Source organism: Physella acuta, unplaced genomic scaffold (genome assembly GCF_028476545.2).
Source record: "Physella acuta isolate Inbredline_101_S28 unplaced genomic scaffold, ASM2847654v3 ptg000090l, whole genome shotgun sequence".
In the NCBI taxonomy this organism is placed as follows: domain Eukaryota; kingdom Metazoa; phylum Mollusca; class Gastropoda; family Physidae; genus Physella; species Physella acuta.
The window spans coordinates 700,590-718,341 of record NW_026731610.1 but is presented as its reverse complement, the minus strand read 5'-3'; the positions used below and the strand labels follow the sequence as shown (position 1 = coordinate 718,341).

At 36.6% G+C, this 17,752-nt stretch overlaps 1 long non-coding RNA gene across 1 annotated transcript; it reads right to left on the bottom strand.

Moving 5' to 3' along the window:
* Positions 1-11,676: 11,676 nt before the first annotated feature.
* LOC131928386 (uncharacterized) lies at positions 11,677-17,208 on the bottom strand. The gene is made up of 4 exons (XR_009383771.1): positions 17,120-17,208; positions 16,150-16,216; positions 14,440-14,517; positions 11,677-12,031 (listed from the first exon to the last, which is right to left on the bottom strand). It is a non-coding gene; the product is annotated as an uncharacterized LOC131928386 (long non-coding RNA).
* Positions 17,209-17,752: the final 544 nt, after the last annotated feature.

Below are 17,752 nucleotides of genomic sequence, written 5' to 3'. Positions count from 1 at the left end.
TTGTAATTTGTGTAACTGTTATATCTGTTGAATCTGTTGTAACTGTTGTATTTAATGAATCTGCTGTATACGTTGTATCGTAAAAATTATTACTTTTATAATACCACTGATACTTATTTAAATTTATTTCTGAATAGATGTATAATTTTATATGTATGTTTAGAACAGTAATCTAAAAAATGACGCCATGTTCACTCTGAGTTGGTTATTCTCCCCCATCCCCACCTCCCCACCTAAAACGGGACAGGTAGTTATTGGGTTACTGAAGTTAAACTTGACCCCCTCCCCCCCCCAATGAGACAATCCTTGCTAAGCCACTGGTTATAACTATTGTATAAGTTATGTCGTATCTAATTTTTGTATCTGTTGTAACTTTTGTATTTGTTGTATATGTTGTATATGTTGTATTTTTGTAACTGTTGTATACGTTATATAGTATTTAGTGTATATATTGTAACTGTTATAACTACTGTAACTGTTGTGACAGTTCTGACAATCATAACTGTTGTAACAATAAAAAAAAGTCGTTAGCGTTGAAAATAGTTTTTAATCATTTTTGCACATTTCGGATAGAACATATGTCGCCTTTATTCCCAAATTTAAATACATAGGCCCTACGTATTTAAATGTTCACGTACAAAGAACATCTCATGCTTTAAGCTGTAAATATTGAGTTTCAGGTATGTTAAGTCCTAACCACTTTAACTATCGATTATTTAAAATCACCAGATTTGGTGCAGATAAGCAATCAGAAACCCTAAGGTTTTACATGTATGTTACTAAACCAATCCGTATAATCCTAATCAATACGTTTTTTGATCAGTACATTTCAGCATGAAGTACATTTTAAGCTGCCAATCTTTAACAATTAAATGTGATATATGACTGGATGAAAATATCAAACTTGAACTATTAAGTGAATTGTTTTTTTTTCTTCAGATAATATTTCAAGAGAATACTGTAATATTGATTTTGGTATAATCTGTCTCCAGGTTTAATGTAAAACATGTCTCTACGTTTAATATATGCACAATGTTACAAATTCACAGTGTTTTGTTTCAAAGAGTAACTGTATGCCTTGTCTGTTTTGTAATAAGAATAATCAGAGTCAGAAACGTGGCGACCCTTCCAGGTGCCCGGGGACAAACTTTCAACTTGCCCCCCCCCCCCCCGTTTGTAGGGGGAGGGGGGGCACTTAAGTGTCTGGGCTATATGGAGTGCACTGGTTATATATTTTCTACAATACGTTCTTTTTCTATTTCGATCGGTGGGCTTTGGATTTGCTTCGTGTTGGGGGTGAAGGGAAAGCGGGACAGGGTGAATAATTAAAAGTTAGGGTATAAATTGGGAGAAAAAAACTCCCTATAACCATAGGGAATTCGGTGTCACCCCCACACACATGATTCTGTCACAACCGCCTTGTGGCACTAAAAGCGTGCACAGGAAAAGTTTTTTCATAAAATGCATTTTAATAACAAGCTTTTATGTAATCTATCTATATACTACTAAAAGTCAAGTTTGTTTACATGTTTGAATATTTATTTTTTTGTTTGTTTTTTTGTTTGTTTGTTTGTTTGCCTGATCGACTATTGTGATATGTTCGACTCAATCTGGATAGCTGTAAAATAGTATGTAGGTAGAGAATAATTTTTTAATTCAGACAGACTGTTAATCACACATTTATTTAAAGACGGTAATTAATTTATTGATTTATTCATAGGCAGAGTAACCCAGTTTTTTTTAAAAGATTAAAACGACCACTACACTCGGCGGGACCGTGACGTCACAGGTTTTTGTTTACTCTTTAGTACAATAAAATGGCGGCGTCTATCGAAGAAAATTGTGTTCCCATTCAAAAGTTTAACGCGTTCTAAATCTAATTTTCTGTCGGTCATAACAATTTTAAACTGTCTTTTTTCATTAGTTTTACAATAAATTTCTCTAGATCTAGATCTAAAGATCAGCTGTTGAAGGAAAGTTAATTTAAGTTATGAATCTAGCCTAGATTCTAGACTAGAATCTAGATCTAGGTCACTAGACTCAATGTACATTCTAGATCTAGACTTAATGTAAATTCTACATCTAGAATCTATTTCAGGCCTTAATTATTTTATATAAATCTTTGTTTAGCTTCAATGATCATCTAATTCGAGAATAAATGGGATTTTTTAAAATCTAGGTTCTATATCTAGATATAGTAGGATTACTAACTAACTTGGAGGCGCGGTCGGCTGCTAACAACAATATGGCGTCCGGACCGGACGAATGACTTAGGACCATTTTTAGGCCATGTTTACCACGAGCAAAATGGCGGGTGTTCACATTATTTAAACATGGTATAGGTGGCCAGGGCTAGATATGCCAGAAAAGCATTTTAAAATTTGCTTTGGAGAGTGAAGGCTAAATTTTAAAGTCAGTGTCATAAAAATTAATAGAACTTTTTTTTTTACGTTTTCAATTATTTTTTCTTAAGCCCTATATGTGAATGATAAGGTTGACTATCAGGAACTCGCGGGGCACAGGGCAGGTGAAGTAGAGTTCATCTGTTTCTTTGTCCTAAGCATATGAAGGGATAGTGTGGTCAGAGACATGCTCGGCTGGAATCGTTTTTTAACGATGCGGGGCACAGGGCAGGTGAAGTAGGGTTCATCTGTTTCTTTGTCCTAAGCATATGAAGGGATAGTGTGGTCAGAGACATGCTCGGCTGGAATCGTTTTTTAAACGATAAAAACATGTTGTCTGAGACTTGGCGGGACACTGGGCAGGTGAAGTAGAGTTGAGTAGGTCACCTGTGACGTCAGTATATGAAGGGATAGTCCGAAATCGGTGTTTTCGGTGTTTTTAAATGATAAAAAAACATCTTTTTGAATGTGGGGTCTGTTTTTTGTGACGATAAGTGACACTGCAGTAGCGTAGCGAGGAAGGGGGGGGGGGGGGGGCGGGTGGGGGACATATGTCCCCGGGCGCCGACCTTAGGGGGCGCCAAAATGGGTTGGAAAAATAAATTGAAAGGTTGAGGGGGGTGCAAATCGAAAGTTTGAGTGGGGGGGGGTGCACATCAAAAGTTTGAGGGGGGGGGGGTTGCAAATCGAAATCTTGCGGGGGGGGGGGGGGGGGGGTTCAAATCGAAAAGTTTGTCCCCGGGCGCCGAGAAGGGTCACTATGCATCTGAGTGACAGACGTGATGTTTTTTGATGGATGACCCCCGAAACCCACAGTTATCCAAGGGATGACGGGTAGTCTAGTATACTACTAAAAGTCAAGTTTGTTTACATGTTTGAATATTTTTTTTTTGTTTGTTTGTTTGTTTGCCTGATTGACTATTGCTCATGGTTGCACTCATCGTGGAAAGCTGTATAATAGTATGTAGGTAGAGAAAAATTTTTGTTTTAAGACAGACTGTTAATCACAAATTTATTTAAAGACGTTAATTAATTTATTGATTTATTCATTGTTAAATTAACCGTATTTTTTTAAAAATGTTAATACTTTGAATAAACTTTGTGGGGATAGTGACGTCCCTTGATGTGTTTACTTTTTTGGTACAATAAAAATGGCGGACTCCATCATAGACTTTGTGGCCCATTCAAAAGTTTAACGCGTTACAAAGCTAATTTTCTGCCGGCTATAACTTAAACAATACGTCCGTTTGCTGTATTTATTACGTTCCAACACTTATATCAATTTTCAACTGTCTTTTTCATTTAGTTTTACGATAAATTTCTCTAGATCTAAAGATCAGCTGTCGAAGGAAAGTTATGAAGCTAGCCTAGATCTAGAGCCTAGATGTAGGTCACTAGACTCAATGTAAATTCTAGATCTAGACTTAATGTAAATTCTACATCTAGAATCTATTTCAGGCCTTAATTATTTTATATAAATCTTTGTTTGGCTAATTTAAGATAAAATTTAATTTGAAAGTTACTAGATTCTACTACTAGACTTAGATCTAGATCTATGCGCGGAGACTCAAAAGTATAGTATAAAAATTCATTTGTGACGCCACGAGTAAATAGCTAAGTTTGTAACGTAGTCCGCTCTCATGCGGGTGGTACAGGTTCTAGACCAATATGTCAATGATATTTTTTTTCAATTTTTTTCTTTTTTAGATGTGAATGATAAAGTTGCCTATCTGAACTTGGCAGGATACAGGGCAGGCGAAGTATAGTTCATCTGTTTCTTTGTCCTAAGCATATGAAAGGATAGTGTGGTCAGAGACATGCTCGGCTGGAATCGTTTTTTAAACGATAAAAACATGTTGTCTGAGACTTGGCGGGACACTGGGCAGGTGAAGTAGAGTTGAGTAGGTCACATGTGACGTCAGTATATGAAGGGATAGTCCGAAATCGGTGTTTTCGGTGTTTTTAAAAGATAAGAAACATATTTTTGAATGTGGGGTCTGTTTTTGTGACGATAAGTGACACTGCAGTAGCGTAGCGAGGAGGGGGGGGGGGGCGGGAGGGGAGGCGGGGGAAGGGGAGGCGGGGGGAGGTGGAGGGGGGCGGGGGGACATATGTTGAGGCGCCAAAATGGTTTGGAAAAATAAATTGAAAGGTTGAGGGGGGTTCAAATCGAAAGTTTGAGTGGGGGGGGGGTGCACATCAAAAGTTTGAGGGGGGGGGGGTTGAAAATCGAAATCTTGGGGGGGGGGGGGGGGTTAAAATCGAAAAGTTTGTCCCCGGGCACCGGGAAGGCTCGCTATGCCTCTGAGTGACAGACGTGATGTTTTTTGATGGATGACCCCCGAAACCCACAGTTATCCAACGGATGACGGGTATTCTAGTAATGTACTAAAAAGTAGAACATAAATTATACACTACTAGTTAAATAACTATAAAGAAAAGCGTGGGCCATTTTAGTATCTATGATACCTTTACTAATATTTAGGAAGAGACCCACGCTTAGTAATTTAAACAGTAGTGTATAATTTATTTTCTATTTTTAGTGCATTATTACATAAAAGCTAGTTATTAAAACGTTTATTTTTTTTTTTAATAAAAAAATAGGCGAAGCGTTTGGCCCCTTGCTCCTTGAAAGTAACAGGCGCCATCGTGCTCATAGGATAACCCAGCGTGCCAATAGCATCCTGTAAACAATAATGCAGATTTCGTCATTCGCTAAAGTGAAAAATGAACAGAATTCTTTTCTTTAACACGTAAAAAAATTATATGACGTGTTTTAAATATCAGTGTGACTGATGCAATATGCTAGCGCTACTAATGGTCTATTATTAGATGCTCGATCTCAATTTCAGACTGGATCGTCTAATAATAGATGCTTATTGCATCATTTGCAAAGTGACGAAACTCTTCAGTAGGCTCCACATATTCAAAAAGTTATTTTTTCATCTTTCGCAAGGTGACGAAACTGTACAGTAGGAAGGATTTCCTCGCGTTACAAAGTTATTTTTAGAAGCCTGTTGTAGTTCTACCGCTAAATATAGTAGTACCCCTTACTCGCTATGCAGGACGCTCGTTTAACGGATGCCAAGTGCCAACATAGTCGCTCTAAAACTCTGAGCGCCAAACCGTGTATTGATGAAAGTTGTACCCTATATGGTGCCGCCCAGAAGAAACTTTAGTTTTCATTTTCGCAGAAATATTCTCGGGAGTATTCTCATTTACTTCCTAAAGTTTCATGGCGCTCGGATGAACCGCATCCGAGTTTTATTTTTTATATACCGTGTATAGAGAAAAAAAATCGCTTCCCCCCCCCTCCCGGTGGTGCGCCGCCCTTGCAATATTAAACAATATTTTTTTGCAGAACCCTACCATTGAGTGATCTAATCATCTCCCCAAAGTTTCATGGTACACTGATGAACGGTGTGAAAACGAAATTTTAAAACATTATATATATAGAGAGAGAAAAATCGCAGCCTCCCGTTGCGCCGCCCTTGCGAAATTAAAGCAGGATTTTTTTTTACAGAACCCTTTCCTGAATTGTTCTAATCAACTCCCCAAAGTCTCATGGCTATCGGATAACGGTGTCACACCAAGATCGACTTTTATTTTCATAAACCATATATAGGGAAAAATCTCACCCTCCCGTGGCGCCGCCCTTGCGAAATCAAAAATGATTTTTTACAGAACCCTTCCCTAGAGTTTTATAATGAACTCCCCAAAGTCTCATGGCTATCGGATGAACGGTGTTACTGCAAATCACTTTTCTTATTTTTATATACCGTATATAGAGAAAAATCGCACCCTCCCGTGGCGCCGCACTTGCGAAATTAAAAATGATTTTTTTACAGAACCCTTTCCTAGAGTGGTATAATGAACTCCCCAAAGTCTCATGGCTACCGGATGAACGGTGTCAGACCAAAATGGAGTTTTATTTTTATATACCGTACATAGAGAAAAACAAATCGCGCCCTGTCATGGCGCCACCCCTGCGAATTTGAATTTTTGTTTTCGCAGAAACCTCCGCAGGAATATTCTCAACAACTTCCCAAAGTTTCACGGAGATGTGATCAGAGGTGTAGTAATGCATACAGGACAAACAGACAGACATACAGACACACAAACATACATTGCTTTTTATATATATAGACTAGCGTACCCGACCCCCGCGCGTTGTCGCGGGGATAGAAGAAAGTTTGACGAAATATATTAGGATTTAACCAACGCGTCATCAATTATAATTATTTGTTCTTAGACGCGTGACCTTCTTTTCTAAAAATGAGTTATTTAAATGTAAACAATGCCTGTTCTTGGTTCATAAATATCGGGACACGGGTTTACCTACACTACCGCCTGAAAACCTTGAGTGTACATTAATCACTCACCGAAATAATATGGTAGAACACACTTCGGTGACCGCCTCAGTGTCAGAGACGTAGAGGGGCGCTCTCAGGCAGGGGCGGAACTAGAAAAAAAAGGCCCCCCGCAGAATTTTTTGTTGGGCCCCTATATATATTATATATATATATATATATATATATATATATATATATATATATATATATATATATATATATATATATATATATATAAAACAAGGGTCGCTCTAAATTTTTAAAAAAAATTTTCAATCCGGTACACGAACAAATGAACTGGCCCCATTCAGTTTTCGAAGTGAGAAACACGGATTCTCTAAATCTAGTTCAACACACCAAACTGACGCCGATTTTATGAGGCTTTCATCAAAACGTTACCAACCGTGTATTTTAAGACGTGTGCCCTGTTTTTCAGAAGTTGAATTAAATATTAACAATGTCGGCAGTTCATTTCTCGGATCTTTGGGCGCGGGTTTGTACACACTACCAACTAGACACGCCAAGGCATGCCGTTAGTCCCCCGGCGACGTCTCAGGTTTCAGGGGAGTCACGGGGCTTTTGGAAGCTACCGGTTACATTACTGCACAGGTGATGGGCGCGACACATTGTTTCTTCCTGTAGAGCGCCCCGCCCCCCTCCCCCGAAAACAGTCTACCGCCCCAACCCCCCACACGAAATGGAAATTTATATAGAAAATATATACTTTTACCAATGTCTGACCCCCCCCCCGGATAATTTAACCCCCCACCCCCAACGAAAATATCAAGTGCAACCCCCCCCCCCCCTCTTCCCCCAGGAGAAAAAAATCTGCAAGAAACATTGATGCAACACTTGATTAGGTTTAGTCATCGAGTGTAGTAGCGAAACTTCTCCTAGTGTTGTGTGAACTTTTAAACGACTGTCTTTAGGGGCCAACCTGCTCATATATGATGTGCTCAGGATGACACTGCCGCCGGTGGATTCAAGTAGTAACCTCATCCGCTTATGCAAAATCTTGGGGCGCTAAATCACATATTTCCGTTGGGCGTCCCATGTCCAATATATAAACAAATGTTAGGCCTATGACAGAAACCTTTGCGGGGCTGTACTCAACAGCTTCCAAAGTTTTCATGGCGATTGGGTGAATGATGCAGTAATGCATAATAGACAGAAAAAAGTTTTTCACATGTACAACTGTATTTGGCCAGCTCACGCGTCGGATAACCTTCTGATTTGGGGGGAGGGGGGGGGGGATCCACACATGACGTCACATCTTTTAACGACTAACAAAAAGCCAGACCCTCACACACCCCCACCTCAATGACGTCATTTCTAAATAGTAATTGACTATTACTAATGTTCAATTAATTCTAAACGTTCTAATTAATTTCTAAATAATTATATAAAAAATAATCTTACCTTCCCTGTTTTGTGAATTAGATGTGCCTAATACTATTTAAGTAAATTTATATCTGTTGACTAGTGCTGTCTAGTGTCTGACAAAATGTGCTGAAGTGGTGAATCGTACGGTTAGGAAGTAGTTCATAAACGATACATTGATCTATTCGATACTTGAGAGGCTAAGAATAAGGGATGGGGTGGGGGTCGGCTCGGGAAAAAACTTAAAAGAGACAACAAAACGCATATGTACGTCAGCATCGCCCATTGGAAAACTTACTCAGGGGAGATAATTCCAAGTATAGGCCCTAAAAGTTTACTATGATGTTTCTTGTAAAAGCAAAAACAAGTAAACGTATATAAAACCGAAGTTTCTAGTATTATATTTTTTTTTTATTATTTGTAGGATGCAAGTAGTACAGGATACAAATTCAACCACTATCACAAACACATATTAACATTGAAAAATGTACAATGGTTTTCGGGTATCTAGCCAATGCCGCAAAGACGAACCGCGCATGATGAAAGCCCACTTGATATGTAGCGGCTTCTCCTGCTAAGGACTTTGTTGTTTTTTTTAAAGAATTTCGCCGGCGACAGTGTGTGTTTGATTGTAGGGAAATAGAACTCGGCCTTAACGATGGCTATAAAAATACAATTATAATAACTTTTTAAATATATAAATAAATTTGACTACAATTTTTTATCCCCCTTTTTGGTCCCCACCCCCTGCGCTATTCGCCACAGTACACTTTGGAGTATCGGTCAAACAGTTACGTGTCCTCTATTTAGCTATAAAAGGGGGGCAAAGAGTCACAGAAGTCAGTCACATTTGAAGATTTGACTATAATCGTACCGCTGCTACAGTAGTTTTCTTTTACAAACCAAATATCAATTCAAAAATGCACGAAAATCAAATTAAAAAAAAATTAATTATGGTCGGCCGTGGGCCCTAAACGGCCTGCCCCCCCCCCCCCCCGCATTGCGGGGTCTGGCGGCACTGTAGTTCCGCCCCTGCTCTCAGGGCCCCCACCCCTCGATTACACTACCGCATAGGCGCGGCGTACGACCCCTGGCTCCTTAAAACTAACAGGCCTAATAGCATCCTGTTAATAATGATGCAGATTTCGTCATTCGCTAAAGTGACACAAATGAACAGGATATTTTTCTTTAACACGTAAAAAAATTATTTGACGTGTATTAAATATCAGTGTGACGGATGAAATATGCTAGCGTTACAAATGGTCTGATATTAGATGCTCGATCTCAATTTCTGACTGGATTGTCTAATAATAGATGCTTATTGCATCATTCGAAAAGTGACGAAACTCTACAGTAGGCTCCTCATATTCAAAAAGTTATTTTTTCATCTTTCGCAAGGTGACGAAACTGTACAGAAGGATTTCCTCGCGTTACGAAGTTATTCTTAGAAGCCTGTTGTAGTTTTACCGCTGAATATAGTAGTACCCCTTACTCGCTATGCAGGACGCTCGATTAACGGATGCCAAGTGCCAAATTAGTCGCTCTAAAACTCTGGGCGCCAAACCGTGTATTGATGAAAGTTGTACCCTATATGGCGCCGCCCATAAGAAACTTTAGTTTTCTTTTTCGCAGAAATATTCTCGGGAGTATTCTCATTTACTCCCTAAAGTTTCATGGCACTCGGATGATACGCATCCGAGTTTTATTTTTTATATACCGTGTATAGAGAAAAAAAAATCGATCCCCCCTGTGGGGGGGGGGGGGGGTCACTGCCCTTGCAATATTAATTTTTTTTTTGCAGAACCCTACCATTGAGTGATCTAATCATCTCCCCAAAGTTTCATGGTACACGGATGAACGGTGTGAAACCGAAATTGTATAAACTGTATATAGAGAAAAATCGCAGCCGCCCGTGGCGCCGCCCTTGCGAAATTAAAAAGGATTTTTTTTTACAGAACCCTTCCCTTAATTGTTCTAATCAACTCCCCCAAAGTCTCATGGCTATCGGATAATGGTGTCATACCAAAATCTACTTATTTTTATAAACAGTATATAGAGAAATATCGCACCCTCCCGTGGCGCCGCCCTTGCCAAATACAAAATATTTTTTACAGAACCCTTTCCTAGAGATTTATAATGAACTCACCAAAGTTTCAAGCCTATCGGATAAACGGTGTCACTGCAATTCACTTTTATTATTTTGATATACCGTAAAAGGGGAAAAATCGGACCCTCCCTTGGCGCCGCCCTTGCGAAATTAAAAATTATTTTTTTACAGAACCCTTCCCTAGAGTGGTATAATGAACTCCCCAAAGTCTCATGGCTATCGGATGAACGATGCCAAACCAAAATCGACTTTTATTTTTTATACCGTATATAGAAAAAAACAAATCGCGCCGTTTCAGGGCGCCACCCCTGCGAATTTGAAATATTTTTTTTCGCAGAAACCTCCGCAGGAATATTCTCAACAACTTCCTAAAGTTTCATGGTGATCGTTTGAACGGTGTCAAGGCAATTCACTTTTATTCTTTTTATATACGGTATATAGAGAAAAATCGCACCCACCCGTGGCGCCGCCCTTGCGAAATAAAAAATGATTTTTGAACAGAACCCTTCCCTAAAGTGCTGTAATCAACTCCCCAAAGTTTCATGCCTATCAGATGAACAGTGTGAAATCAAAATAGACTTTTATTTTTATATACAGTATATAGAGAAAAACAAATCGCGCCTTGTCGGGGCGCCACCCCTGCGAATTTGAATTTTTTTTTTCTCAGAAACCTCCCCAGGAATATTTTCAACAACTTCCCAAAGTTTCACGGCGATGTGATAAGAGGTGTGGTAATGCATAAAAGACACAGACAGACAAACACAGAGACACACACACACATACATTGCTTTATATATATATATAGAGTTACATGACTATAAACTATTGCGCGCCCATTGAACGTGATGATGCGTATGTATAGAACTGCCTACTAATTTGGTCAAAATTTTAATTAATTCATACAAAATCAATCAGGCTACCAATTAAGTCGCATTTAAGGTCACGATGCATTGTCTTCATGTCTTGACCCACGTACCAATTACGAACCATATCTGTCAGAAGTGCCTGCAATTTCGTACGGCGCTTCGACCTAGACAGACAGACGGACAGAGGAAGTGAGTTAAATAAAAGCTTGTAATGAATAAGGCGACCAATTAAGTCAAATTGAATGTCACGATGCATCGTCTTCATGTCTTGACCCACGTACCAACTACGAACCGTACCTGTCAGTTAGAAGTGCCTGCAATTTACCACGGGCGTTTCGATCTAGACAGACAGACAGACAGAGAAAGTGAGTTAAATAAAAGCTTGTAAAAATAATTAGAATATAGTTTCCACTTTGTCGCCCACGATCTATAGCTAGTTAACAATCTTCTAATGAACCGACTTCACCATCCATTCATCCATTAGTGAAATTTGTAAACAGCGCGTGTTAATGTGTTGATGAAGTTTGATGGTAAATTTTTTTATGAAAACATACCAAAACATTAAACAATTGATGTTTCATTTTTTTATTACATTCTCAAACAGAAAAACACATTTATCGGGATTGGCAAAAAAAAATGTTAAAATTATTGTGAGAGGGTGTATTTAAGTTTCGATATCTGTAAATTGAGGATATTTTTTTATGATAAGAATTAAAATTTGGGATGTGTCAAAGGCAAAATGTGGCTTCCCTTTCGAAGTTTAATTAATTGTCATTTTTGCATAAACGTTTTTGTGGAGAATCGACTAGACAGCTCTAAGATGTTTATGGAATACCTCACTAATTAAGCTCTTCCTTCAAGTTGTTATAAAGTAGCTGTACTTAACCAGCTACGCATATGTAATCAAGGGCAAGGACACTCCATCTGAAAAACATGACCAAAATTAAAAGTTTATAAACACTTTTGAGATAAATTTTCGTAAATGTTTCTGCATGTGTTAAATACATATATCTATATATCTATGTATCTATATGTCTATATATCTATATATCTATATATATATATATATATATATATATATATATATATATATATATATATATATATATATTAGTCGTCATCTCTGAAAAACGGATCTGTAATGGAGCTTAACTTGTGTGTTTAGTAATCAGCATTTACCCGGCATTGCCCACCCTAACCACAACCCACAAAAAACGCAAACATAACACTAACACAAAACAAACACAAACGAAATAACTTGTGTGTTTAATAATCAGCATTTACCCGGCATTGCCCACCCTAACCACAACCCACAAAAAACGCAAACATAACACTAACACAAAACAAACACAAACGAAAACACAAAAACAAACGCAAAGACAAACCCAACCACAAACACAAAGAAAACACAAACACTAACGCAAACAAAAAAGCAAACAAAAACAAATCCTAACGCAAACACAAACCCAACCACATCCAAAGAAAACCAAAACACACCAAAAAAAAAAACAACGCAAACATAACACAAATAAAAATACAAACACAAACGCAAACAAAAAAGCAATCGCAAACACAACCACAAACACAACCAAAACACAAACAAAATACCCGACATGGTGTTATTTGGCGCCCCGGGCCTTCCCTTGTTCGCTATGGCGCCTACATTCGTTTAAGTGTGCGCATAAGACTAAGAATAAGTTGGGGTACTATAGTCGTTTACTAAGTTGAATCAGGCGTTTTCGCCGGTGCCTCAGAATGGTGCGATATATATATATTTATTTATTTATTTATTTATATTTATAGAGAGAGAGAGAGAGCGAGAGAGAGAAACAGAAAAATGAAGAGTGAGAGAGAGATAATTAAATAATAGACAATGAAATAATGATTTAGATGTAGATGTAGATGTAGATGTAGATGTAGATGTAGATGTAGATGTAGATGTAGATGTAGATGTAGATGTAGATGTAGATGTAGATGTAGATGTAGATGTAGATGTAGATGTAGATGTAGATGTAGATGTAGATGTAGATGTAGTTGTAGATATAGATGTAGATGTAGATGTAGATGTAGATGTAGATGTAGATGTAGATGTAGATGTAGATGTAGATGTAGATGTAGATGTAGATGTAGATGTAGATGTAGATGTAGATGTAGATGTAGATGTAGATGTAGATGTAGATGTAGATGTAGATGTAGATGTAGATGTAGATGTAGATGTAGATGTAGATGTAGATGTAGATGTAGATGTAGATGTAGATGTAGATGTAGATGTAGATGTAGATGTAGATGTAGATGTAGATGTAGATGTAGATGTAGATGTAGATGTAGATTAAGATGTAGATGTAGATGTATATGTATATGTAGATGTAGATGTAGATGTAGATGTAGATGTAGATGTAGATGTAGATGCAGATGCAGATGCAGATGTAGATGTAGATGTAGATGTAGATGTAGATGTAGATGTAGATGTAGATGTAGATGTAGATGTAGATGTAGATGTAGATGTAGATGTAGATGTAGATGTAGATGTAGATGTAGATGTAGATGTAGATGTAGATGTAGATGTAGATGTAGATGTAGATGTAGATGTAGATGTAGATGTAGATGTAGATGTAGATGTAGATGTAGATGTAGATGTAGATGTAGATGTAGATGTAGATGTAGATGTAGATGTAGATGTAGATGTAGATGTAGATGTAGATGTAGATGTAGATGTAGATGTAGATGTAGATGTAGATGTAGATGTAGATGTAGATGTAGATGTAGATGTAGATGTAGATGTAGATGTAGATGTAGATGTAGATGTAGATGTAGATGTAGATGTAGATGTAGATGTAGATGTAGATGTAGATGTAGATGTAGATGTAGATGTAGATGTAGATGTAGATGTAGATGTAGATGTAGATGTAGATGTAGATGTAGATGTAGATGTAGATGTAAATGTAGATGTAGATGTAGATGTAGATGTAGATGTAGATGTAGATGTAGATGTAGATGTAGATGTAGATGTAGATGTAGATGTAGATGTAGATGTAGATGTAGATGTAGATGTAGATGTAGATGTAGATGTAGATGTAGATGTAGATGTAGATGTAGATGTAGATGTAGATGTATTTATTTGCATTTAATATTGACTGCACATAGAATTTCACTCAGTGAACTGATTATTAAAAAAAAAAATTAAACATGATTTTAAACATATTATTATAATGTTGATTGTGAACGTTTTGAGAAAAAAATCAAATGTATTCATAGAAATTTGCAATTCAGTTGTTTAATTTTAGAAAAAGAAAATTTCTCTATATTAAAATAAAAAAAAAATCACAACTTACTGGCATTTCATCCCACGGGGGCAATTATTTGGTTTATTATAACAATAGAATTTTTTGCTTCTATTTAGAACATTACATCTAAATATAGAAATATAGAATTAAAATGGCAATTACAATACTAATGAATAAGCTCATGTGTTATTAATATTGGTGCTATTATTTAATATCTTGTGTTCTAATATAATTAATTTAAATAATGAATAGTAAAATGAAGCGAAAACTAAATTGATACAAAAATATATGGATGTAATTTTGATTGTCGATATAATATTATATTGTTCAACAAAAAACTTGAAAAGTCTATGTAATAATTTAATTTTTTTTATATCTTAAAAAAATATTGCAAGCGATACAATCATAGTTACATGACATTGTGTAAAAAATAATAATCTGTAAGAACATCAATTACACTCTTTTTTCATATTTTTGTATTGAATATAAGTCGTTAAAGTCAAGCAAATGGCCAGAAAGAGTAAAACAAAGAGAGTCGCCACAATTGTTTTCTTTGATAAAATACACAATAGTAGTCGATGGGTATAGCCTAGTAGTTAATTTATATTAAATAATATAACATCGACTGTCAACATAACACACTGATTCTACTGATCCAAATTAAAAATATAAGTGTTAGCTAAATTACTATTGTAGTACTAGTCAGAGGCGTCGCGAGAAGGGGAGGGGGGCGGACCGCACCGGTGACACCATTTAGGGGGTAACACCAAGGCAAAAAAGAGCAACATATATATATATATATATATATATATATATATATATATATATATATATATACATATAGATCTAAAAGATCATTCAGTTAAATAAATGAATAATTAGAGTTGAAAAGCAATTTAATTAAGAACAAAAGTGACAAATCCCGAAAAAGGTGTGTGTGGAGGAGGGTGGGGGTGACACCATGACGTAATACTGCTAACTATATAGAAAACTATACTACATTCAGCTGTATTTATAACCACCTATTGATCAACATCGTTAGTATGATCTATGCAAAGTTTAAAGCTATCGCCTAATGGAGGGGGGTGGGGGGGGGGGGGTTGGCACCAACTAAATGTTGCCTGAGGAAAAATGTTTTCATGTCTGGGGGGGGGGGGATGACACCAAATTTAATAATTTACTACAACTTGAATTAATAACTGTTAGAGTAAGGAATCTAAATAATTTTTCAAGGTGGATTAATATATGTAATGTTCGCACACATTGATCAATGGAATTGTTATACAATCAGTATATAGTAATTATTTGATTGAATATTTCTAGCCTTAATAAAACCTAAAGTTTTTTTTTTACGTAATTCGCAAATGTTATAAAATATTGTGATGTAGATGTTTATATAAAGCGTATATGAGAGTGGCCTCGCCTTGAAAATAGTGTGCGAGCGTGAAAAAGAAGTGTGTGAACGGTAGTGTGTAAGCGGTGTGTGGTGTAGCGTCAACTTAGCGTAGCATGTTGCCAGTTTCTCTCTGTGTCAATGTTCACCGTTTCTCTTGTAATTGTTGGAAATTACATGTGACTGTTGCAATTTCACTCCGTGGATTCTGTTTTTATTAATGTTACACCTGGCCCCACCAGAAATAATCGAAAAGCTGAGGGTAAAAATATTCAATTTCGGTTGAAAAATATGTTTTATGGCAACAACCTTTTGGAACCAGCTATCAATGCAACACTTTTAATTTATGGTGTATACACACTTACGCGTTGGCATAGGCAACCATAAGGAGAATAAGGAAAAACCAAAGCTTCATTTCTTGTTGGAATGAGGCTGAAACAAATCAAATTTGTAATTTTAAGAAAGCTGTTTAAAGAGAACGTTGTGTTGACAACTAATCGACGAAATTGAACTCATCTATTCGTCTTTTTTTTAACAAGCCTTTCGGTAGAACATTAGAAATTTGTCTTTTTTTTGGATAAATTATTATCTCTTGTCGTCATCCGTCATCTTCAGTTTCTTAATTTGCTAAATTGTAGAATTCTACTAGTATACGAAACACGAAGTAGCTTGGGCTAACCCACACTTACAAGTATAATTGAATGGCTGCGGCAAAACCCAATTCTGCACTACCCCCCCTAAACCCAATCTAATAGAACCCTAATATTAATAAATTGTCTTAGGTATAATTATAGCGTTACTTTTATGTTCAGTTTCAAATTAAAAGTACCACGCTTTACGTTTACAAATACGTAAAGTTCCTTTTAAGACGGTCCATGGGGCACGTGAAGTAAAATTAACTTATTTCTGTAACCTCGGCATATGAACATATGAAGGGTCGGTGTGGTCATCACTCTGCATATGAACATATGAAGGGTCGGCGTGATCATCACTATGCCCAGCCGACTTTACTTTCCCATTCGAATCCGTGTTCAAGTCAGTAGACCGTTCCTGAGTCCACCCAACTCTGATGGGTACCTAACTCATGTTAGGGATAGTAAAGGCGGCTGGGCATAGTGTTGACTGGAATTGCTAAGTAAGTATAAACATCAACAACCATTAAGATGAGGCGCACATTTTTTTTTAAATTAAAGTAATCTACGAATGAAAACATTTTTTTAAAAAATACAATCACATTAAGCAGAAAGCATTGTAGTAATCGTGTTGCAGTTATAATCTAACTATCTATATATTTCCGAGAAGTATACATACAACACAAAATATACACAGGCATACCTGTTCACGTTGAAGAATGTGTTGGCGTTTGTTTGATAAGTGAATGGTTTATATAGATTGCATGGTTGTAATTCGATAGGCCCCATACTAATAGGACTTTAACGCAACCTGTCGCTGACATAGATAAAACATCTTAATGTATTTACATTAGATCAATACGCTGTAACGGTAGAGATTTAAAAACAAAAGTATCATTATATCGCTTTACTTGAGGCTCAAAAGAATATACAACATAAAAAGCTGATACATTAACATAGCTTATTAGTTTAAATCAGTTCATGGGAATATACAACATAAAAAATTGGTACATTATCATATTTGTATTCGTTTATACCCAGTAAGCTAGTAGATTTTATATTTGTAATATAAGAAAAGTTCATTTTCGACATTATGATTGTACCAATAAGGATAGGGGTTGTCGTTTTAGACTATTATCACCATCTGTTGTACATCTTATTTCTGTTGAATATATTGTAACTGTTGTATATGTTGTATATGTTGTATATGTTGTATATGTTGTATATGTTGTATATGTTGTATATGTTGTATATGTTGTATATGTTGTATATGTTGTATATGTTGTATATGTTGTATATGTTGTATATGTTGTATATGTTGTATATGTTGTATATG